This window comes from Mycetomoellerius zeteki, unplaced genomic scaffold (genome assembly GCF_001594055.1).
Source record: "Mycetomoellerius zeteki isolate Tzet28-1 unplaced genomic scaffold, Tzet1.0 scaffold513, whole genome shotgun sequence".
Classification (NCBI taxonomy): domain Eukaryota; kingdom Metazoa; phylum Arthropoda; class Insecta; order Hymenoptera; family Formicidae; genus Mycetomoellerius; species Mycetomoellerius zeteki.
The window spans coordinates 23,784-34,135 of NW_017257516.1; positions in this window are offsets into that span (position 1 = coordinate 23,784).

Here is a 10,352-nt window from a genome sequence, read left to right on the forward strand (position 1 = left end):
CCATCCGCCATTAGATTAACTGCTAACAAAATAGATTACGTTCATTGGGACGATCCTAACGAACTGGTAGATCGACTTCAATTGCTCGATGCTTCTCAAGCAGGTAATAACGCTCACGATAACAAGATATTGTCGATATCGACTCGAAGAACTTCGCGAAGCTGGGTTGATTTTAAATTGAATCGTTGCGACGAAAACTGCGACAGTAGTCAAATTCGCGCGAGTTCGATATGATGTCTGTGAATAAATTTGGTATGCCTATGAGAAGAGATGATAGCGACGAAATCGAAAGGTCGCGATCGTCGATCGAATCTTTACGAAATTACGTACACGACAGTGGGCTCTGTCTGAATCCGGATCACTACGACGCGAAGGAACGAAAAATAGAACACGTAGCCGCGCCGGAGTTCGACACCGATGTGGTAAACAAAAACTACATCGAACGCAGTCTTCGAAATTCGCGGAACGAGATCAAGGAATCATTTAGAACGATAAGGAAAGATACGCAGAAAGACATCTCGAAAGTGCGCAACGATGTGGAGAAAGTACGAAGAAACGTGGAAGAAATCGCAAAAAGCGTGACGAAGGTGTCCGCTGCTATCACACGTCTGAATGGAAATGTAACCGATCTATACTTACAAATGAAAAATGTAGTGACGAATGAAACGTTAGAGAAATCATTCAAAACGACTGGGAGAGATGATCGTACGCGCACTTAAAGATACGCAAGAAGACATTTCGAAGATGCAAAGCGACGTGGAGAACGTGCGAAACAACGTGAAAGAGGGCTCGAAAAGTGTAAGCACGCTATCGACGAAAGTGACTAACGAGATTTTGCATCTGACTCGAGGTATAACCGATTTGAATCTACGAATGAATAATATGGTGACGAATGAGACGTTAGAGAAATCATTCAAGACGACGGGGAACGATATGATTGCGCGCGCGCTTCAAGATGTGGTGACGACTAAAGAGTTGGAAAAAACGGTGCCGAACATGATCAAGAAATCGTTGTGGACGACGGGGAACGATATGATTGCGCGCGCGTTTCAAGGTGTGGTGACGACTAAAGAGTTGGAAAAAACGGTGAGTGAAATGACGAATAAAGAATTGGAAAAAACGATATCTAACATAATTGGGGAGGATATGATTGCGCGCGCGCGTCAAGGTGTGGTGACGGTTGAAAAAAACCGGACATGATTTCAAGAAAGCGTTTTGAAAAGGAACGTTATGATTGCGCGTGCTTCACGATACGGAGGACATCTCGACAATGTGGATGAAATATTTAAACTCAGCTCGGAGACAAAAGTTAAAATCAAAAAAGGATGAACTGTAAAAAAAGATAGGAAGATTTAAAAGATGTGCGCACAAGCTTCTCCCTGTCATAATAGAGGGAGAGATGAGTGTCGAGAAACGAAAACTCGTGGAAGAACTCCACGCACCCGCGCGAAGAAATTTTCCACGTCGTCGCGTTGTGGTACGCGGTCGCGACGATTTGTGGCAGGCTGACGTAGTCGAGATGCGTCCTTACGCACGATTCAACAAAGGTTACAATTACATTTTAACAGTTATCGATGTTTTGAGTAAATACGCATGGGCACTACCACTCAAGAGCAAGAACGGAAGCGACGTAGCCGCAGCGTTATCTAAAATATTTCGCGAAGATGAACGATACCCGCGAAACCTGCAGGCGGATCAAGCAAAGGAATTTTACAACTCTACTGTGCAAAAAATTGTGCAGAAGTGCAACATAAATCACTATTCGACGTACTCGGTGATGAAAGCGTCTGTAGTGGAACGATTTAATCGCACACTCAAGAATAACATGTGGAAACTATTTACGTTAAACGGCTCGTACAGATGGATCGACGAGTTACCGCGTCTACTGTCGAATTATAATCATCGTAGACATCGGACCATCGGAATGCGGCCGATAGATGTGACATCCGTCGTTGCAAAGCGGCTCTTATCAACGGTATATAGTCACGTAAAAATTGCTGCCCCAACGAAATTCAAGACAAGTGATCCAATATGTATTAGTAAATTCAAAACAATTTTCGAAAAAGGCTACACACCTAATTGGTCCACCGAGGTTTTCTACATCGTTAAAATACGACATACAAATCCTGCAACGTATCTGTTAGAAGATTATTAAGGAAAACCGATAGTTGGTGGATTTTACGAACACGAATTACAATTATTCTCCAATCCTGACGTTTATCTCGTGGAAAAAATACTACGCAAACGAGGAAATAAAGTGTACGTGAAATGGTTGGGAATGAACAGTTCGCATAATTCTTGGATAGATAAAACGAATGTATTGTAAATTTTGTTTTTATTATAAGTTTTTTTTATTACAATAAAAAGATGTATCACACACATTACAACGGTATTTTATAATGTCCCCAAGGTAAAGTAGCGACCGAATTGGGTACGACGTACCGCTTATCGTCATACGGACTGAGAGCGAGTTTCAATTCAGACACCGTGTAGACCTCGTGCAATGTCGATCGTATGCACGACTGCCGTCTCAGCTGTTCCATTACGTCATTCAAACACCGCATATAATATCATATGCGTCGAAAGTGTCGTTTTCGCGATTACGTTTTTCTTAACACCTTTTATTCTCTTTGTATCGCTCCTCCCGATCACTCTAAATGCCTATATCTTCGCTCTGAGTCCTACGAATTCTGTCATAATCGCACCGTTATTTTCATCTTTCATCAAACCGGGTATCTTGGTATTAACGCATGGAATATCATACGAGTTTCCCTCGGGGTAATCGCTCGTGTCGAATCTCGCGATATCATGCTTGATATTCTTATATACATTTTCACACTCCAAAAAATATATTAAGCTGTCAGTGTCCGTGTACATGATTTTACACTTATCATGATACAACGGCATTACGTAATCATAGTGAAATTCATACAGACGCATCTTGGATATTTTGAGAATGCATATACCTACGTATATCGGTTTGTTCAATTTTACCTCGAGTTTGTGCATTTCGACAGCAATTAAATCTTCGAAAAAGACACTTCTGCTGTGAAAGTTCGGTTTCGCTATCATCGCTTCCGCACCGTATCTTCCGTTCCAACGCGTTACGAGTCGAACGTCAACATGATCGCGTACGTTCTCCATTGTTTTTCCAAATACCGCGTTATTCATCAATTTGTAAAGATTCTTCTCGAATTCGTTATTCGCGAGCATTCTGAATTTCGTATTGAGTTCGATGTATCCACGAAGCCATGGGGATTGTGCGAATTGTAATATTCGATGAATTTTTTTCACGTATAATCCGTGCTGAATACATTGTTGTAAATTGCGATAGTACGTGACATAGCGCTCCTTATCGTAGAGTGTAGCCAGCAGTTTATTATTTCGTTTTCCGGGAGGCCGTTCACGAGTGGGACAGAATGGAAGGTCAGCATGAGCGTCATGAACGCTTTGCGGATACGCAAGGGGTGCGTTCCACTAAACGCCCGCAACGCTCGCGACGCTCGCAAACCCGTTCCACATAACGACCATGTTCGTTGTGGTTGCGATCAAAACGTCATATATGATGTCATTAATCGCGACCACGTCGAGCTCACGACGCCCATGATTCGTAGGTGGGTCAGCGTGGTCGTTTCGTCATCTGCTACCTTTTGCGCGGATATTTTGATTTGTGTTCCCAGTGTTTTAGCAAATTTGTAATAATAATGGAAAAAGTTTCTTTATATGATCCGGAAAGAGACATTGTAGTTGATGTTACTCTTTCTCCGGAAGATATTTTACGTGCGCAAAATGGTAAGTAATATATTCTGAATGTTATAAGACATTACTTTTTTTTAATTAACATACTTAACCTTACTTTGTTCAAGAAAATTCTGCTTTAACGCAATTTTCTTTGATTTTAGATTTAACTTTTGCAACGTCTTTATTAAATGCAGCTGTGAAAGACAAAAATATAACAAAAGATACAGAAAGACGACGCGCCCATAGAATTCGTCATTCCCGGACATGGAGAAGACTATCTGAATCTCACTCACACCATGTTGAGCCTTCGCAAGAACCGACACATGAAACGAATGCTGAAATCACAGATGTCTATACTAATACTAGATCGCTAAGGGAGAGCCACAGATGTCTATACTAATACTAGATCGCTAACACCGTCGAGAGAGCTGAAGCCGGCGGGATTTCCGGTTTCGGCCATGATGGGAACAATAAAATGGCGGCGGTGCGTGTGTAGTAGTGCGTATGTGAGTATCTGGCGTGTGTTAGTCACGTATGTGTCACTCAGCCACCTGCGTGTCGATACTTTTTCTGACTTTTTCTGTACATTCCAAGTAAAAAAAAGTGTAAAAATGCTGAAAAATTGTAAATTGTGTAAATATTTATATATTAAATGAATTATGTACGCATGAAAGTTAGGTCAATTTAACATTACATTTTTATAGTTTGTTTAAATATGTTATTAAAAACTACATTTTATAAAAAATAATTACAAAATTCTGCATTTTTTGTACAAGTACTATAAACATTTAAGATAATTTTTTTATGATTTATTTTAAATATATTTCATTCCGCACTAACTTGGTTGCTGTAAAGATTAAAACGAAGACAAATATATTTCTAATATTTATTAGAAAAAGAAATAAAAGTTTACATGTTTATAACGTCGCATACACAAGTAGCAAAAGATATATAATCTATGTATTATTAAATAGTATCAATTTTGATAACTTCTGTCGTTTGCTTACGGGATTTATAACATCTTTATTTAACGTATTTAAATGTGAATACATTCGAATTGTCAAATATTTCTGACAGATAATAGTTATTAACTGTAGGCGGTGTGGCGTATCTACGCCTATTTCAAATTCTTCATAGCAATCATCATTATTAGGAAATAAATCAGTATGTAATACATATCTACGTTTAACTCGATGAATTATTTTAAAATATGCGTCTTTCGTTAGTTTATTTTGACCTTCTGTTAATGACTGACGGAACTCTGTTTCAGTGGCACAAACAATTTTGTACACATCATTTGATGCGTACACTAAACCCCCCTTATTTTTTATGTCTATTAACATTGTGTATGCCGAAATGTTATATTGCTTTTCGCCGACTTTTCTGATGATGTTGGCAATGCAGCCTTTACATGTTAATGTACGAATAATTGCTTTTACTACAAATCCCGCTATGTAATATAAAATGTTGTCTTTAAGGAAACTATTTTCACTCACAGTAATACTACGATATAGTTCTTCATTCTCATCGTCATCAAATACATTGTCATTATACATTATAGAATCTACGCTATCAATGTTATCATGCCAATTTTGAACATTCTTTTTCTTTGCCCATGTTAATTTAAATTGTACATCGTTTTCTGCGTTAAAAGTGGTACAATTAGCTGTCAATGATGCTCTGATCGAATTTTTTATTATACTAGTAAACTTTTCATAGCAGCTTTAAATTGCAACACATTTGGATTATTATTCCAACCGTGTCGACGTCGCACTTGCGCAAAAAATAATTCTAAGTGGTCCTGGCTGAACCTGTATGTCATTAGGTATTTAAAACAAGGTTCTATTAAAATATGTTTAGCTATTTGCAATATTGATTTAACAGCAGCTGCAAACCTTAAGATAAAAGTTTTTCTTTTACCAACACATAACTTATTGTTGTCAGGTCCCACTAGAGTATATAAATATTCAATTTTTTGTTCTATTCTTTGTTGCAAGAAATCGATGTTATTTAAAAATATCGGTTTTTTAAATCCCTTCCCGAAAGGATTACGAGAATTTAAAAAATCAAAGATTTCGTCAATTACTTTGATAAATTCTACCGTGCCAGCACAGTCTTGAAAGTTTTCAACTTCTGAGAATTGTAAAAATTCCAAAGCAGCAGCAGTTGAAGAACTTAAAGTCTGTGCTGCAAGCTTTACTTTCATAATATTAGCTCTGAAATTTACATGCGCAGAACTAAGTTTATTTGCAAATTAAATTTTATTTGCAATTTAAATTCAGTTTGAGTTGAAGCTTATATAAATTTATTACATGATTCCAATTGATTTGCGCAGTGGGAGATTTTAGAATTTTAAGATCACCTAACATGTTCCGGGCAAGCTTTATATTATGGCAAGCATCGGGTACAAAGTGTACATCATAATCGGAGCTAGGATGTTTAAATGTGCTTTTCAATTCATAGTAATTTGTTGTATACAAATTGCAACCTAATAAATGCATCGTTGAATAATTGACATGAGCTCCGTCACACGTAACACTCCATACACGGATATCCGACTGATGTGACAATATTAAAGCTGTCTTTACCAGTTCCGCTTGTATTGCCGAAGTAATCTTATTCACAAAAAAATAGCCCACCGGCCACTTCCATGTACCTCTAAGAGAAACGAGCATGAAAACAAGGACTTCGGTGGCTTCATTTTCCATATGTTCAATAGATATCCCATTGCCATAGTCACACAATCCAACGCATTTTTTAGATGTAGCATCCCACAGCACCTGCTTCCAAATGGCCGAATCGAACACTAAGTTGCAATGGCGCAAAGCTTCTGGGAATTTCGATATTTCTTTAAAGACATCAATCAAGAAGCCAGGTTCCGCTTTAATTGACGAAATCCAATTTCTAATGCTGCTTTCATGTGGCAAATGTAAAATCGATCTGAAAATATTATCAATATTAATTTTAAAACTTATAAATAATAATGACAATTTGAGAAATGTACCTGCAATAGTTATAGGCCTTCGGCGAATAAAAATGTAAAGTTACTGCAAATTTTTTTATATTGTCGCTCTATCGATATCTTTCTTTTTTCTATTCTTATTGTTCCATTCGTTCTGGAATATTTCGCCAATACTTCCATCAAAAGTCTGAGCAATAATCTCACTTGGATATGTCTCAATAAGATTTTTTGCTCTGTTAATTATATGTACATACAATGTTAATTATCACAATGCATAATTGTATATTTCTGAATTTTAATGTACAATATATTTCTGAATTTTCATATTCCTCTTTCAGAGGGCCGCATTAGCGTCTTAAGACATTACTTAAGATGATCTTAAAATAAGAACCGACTATGAATACCGGTCATGGAGCATCGCCTTAAGACATTCATATTTATATGCAGCAAACACAAAGTAACAATAACTGTTAATTATAATTTTCCATTCAACAATATACCTGTTACATAATACACATGTTATATTGCATTTACATTGTTGAATAGAAAATTATGGCAGTTATATAACTAATTGGTATTTGCTGTAGATCTATTCTGAAACTTTTTAACGATAATTTTACTAGTTAGGGATGTTGGTGCACAGATATTTTACATGGTATAAAACCTGTACGACGACAGTAAAGTGATATCGAATTGTCGTTACAAGTTACAGAATAGGCCCACTGGATAACTTGTTCTCATACCGTAGAGATTTCAATAGATTATCCAATGAATTAATTTTTTCTTCTTTTCTCCTTAACTTCTGTTTCAATGTTTTTATCATTTTCCACATGTGTTTTTTCCGTGGACTCATTACCGGTTTTTTCAAACTTAAAAGTGAACTGCTCATGACTTTTATTGACGACTTTCGTACAGCTAGTTTTATAGTATCATCAATAGCACTTGTAGATTGTGTCTTCGGCGATGGAATTGAAGCAAGAACTGTTGCATTGTTTTCTTTTGGTTTCAATATACTCCTCCACACAATTGCAGATGAATTTTTTTCAGCAGATGTAGGAACAGGAGTAATGCCTATCGAAGAAGTGGTGCTAGATTTCATTGCAATAGTACTACCTTCCAGTGCAGGAGTTGTGTCATGTTCTATCGCAGGAATAATGCCAGAGGCAGGAGCCTCCAGAAATACTGATGGCACAGCCAGATTTTTTAAGCGCACGTCACTTGAATTTGATCTTTCCATAAAATCTGTATGTACAAAGTGAGCACTACAGATTAAATCATTTTTCTTTGGTACAAAATTTCCTCCGATGGCATTAATCCACATTTTTAACGCATCTGGACGCGTAAACGGTAATCTGAAATATTAACAACGTTTAATTGAAATATATAACCTTCACATATTACGAACCTCGAATATTTATTACACATAAATGCTTTCTACTTACCTAAAGAAATGAAAACCTTGCTTTCTTTTATTTTTGCATTTTATAATGCAACAATTTTTCGGCATTTTTACACTTTTTTTTACTTGGAATGTACAGAAAAAGTCAGAAAAAGTATCGACACGCAGGTGGCTGAGTGACACATACGTACTAACACACGCCAGATACTCACATACGCACTACTACACACGCACCGCCGCCATTTTATTGTTCCCATCATGGCCGAAACCGGAAATCCCGCCGGCTTCAGCTCTCTCAACTGTTTTTGACGAAGTTAGCGATCTAGTATAGTATAGACATCTGTGGCTGAAATAGATATTTCAAATGATGATACTGTTGACAGTACGTTAGTTAAAACGTTTATTCAATTTTTAATGAACATGAATGATAATAAGGTTGAAAGACCGCTAATGTTAAACATAATAATTTTAAATTAAGAAGCGCCATAACGGTCAGAACGTTAAGATGTTGAACTATTGTAAATTCATTTAAATGAATTAATTTCAGAAATGATAATTGCGTGCCGATATGGTTGTCGGACTTTTCACATGAACATGAATGAACCAGTTGATCACAAGTTTAATGTGCATTTCAGATTCTATGTATAGGTGGTCGACAGCTGCTGTATTGTTACTATTAGACACGTATAAAATTTTTCAAGATAAATTTTCTAGTAGAAAATATTCACATAAAAAAATATGGGATGAAATCAGTGCAATTCTTGTGGAAAAAGGGCATACGACCACAGGGCCACAATGTGCGGCAAAACTGAGAAGCCTGAAAAAATCTTATAAAAGCGTGAAAGATCACAATAATGTATCAGGCAATGATAGACGGACTTGGCAATTTTATGAGGTTCAAGAAAAATTAAAAATGTAGTGAAAAATTTATCCTACATTTCTTCTTATATTTTAGTATTTTATTATAATATATGTATCTTTTGCAGATTATGGATGATATCTTTTCGAAAAGAGCCTGGTGCTTTCCAGTCGCCATTGCATCATCAACGGGACTTTCTGTTAAGCAGGTCAAGAACTCAGAATTATTTGTTAATACAGAGTCTACATCTGGTAAGTTTATAAACTATTCATGTTGTGGTCTATTTTTCAAATATTAAAATAACAATTGCGAAAAAGGATAAGTAAAAGTGAGATAAATAAATAGGAAACGCGCGCGCGCGCTTTATCATTTGATGAACAATGTCGGTTTTATTCTGTTCAGAAGGTCCATCGCAATTTTTACTTGTCCTTTTACATTATACAATTGTTATTTTGAAATTAAAAGTTCTGTACTTAACTAACTTTTTTTTTCAAATATTATTATAGTTGAGAAATAAAAACTTTTAATGTTATTATATCTGATTGTTATCAATTGTCATGTTGCATTTATTTAATTCAAATAATGAAAATTTGAATTAAAATTTTATTCAAATATTTAATAAATGTTTTTTTATAGAGCTATCATCAACAGAAAGTGTACATGGTATTAAAAGAAAAAATCCATCAGCATCAAAAGAAAATATGTACGGTCTGTTTAAAAAAAAGCTAGATCAAAAAAATGAACATGAGAAAGCAAAAGCTGAAAGGCATAAAGACTGAAAATGGATGAGAAATTCCTTGCAGTTTTGACTAAATTAGCTGAAAAGTAGTTAATGCTTAACTTAAAAAAAAGTATCTTTTAAAAAGTACAATACTTTTTCGTTCCTTTTTCCAAAGTTATTATAGCTAATCATAACTGAAGTCTCTATTCTGTAACGTTTAACAATGTTATGTTTCACTGCACATATTTTGTATTTTATTTAAAAGCTATGCAATAATACAATATCTTAAACATTACACGAATAGAAACCTAAATGTTATTCCTTTTTAATATATGTATTATACAATATTTTTTATAGATTACTGAAATTTATTTTTATGTCTTTATAATGAGGGAGCATTTATACTGCCCGTAATCGTATTCCATATTCTGTAAGAATTAATCAATCATAATCGAGCATTCCACTTTTACAGTCGAATGAGGGAGGAATACTTGAGTGTGATTGATCAACTCTTACAGATTATGGAATACGGTTACGGCCAATATAAATGCTCTTTAATGCATTAATAATAACACATCTTTTATTTTTTATGTAATATTTTTTTTGTTTTGTAATACCTCACACTTAGATGAATTTTAAGTTGGCGGCATACAATACTTTTTTCTCGCTG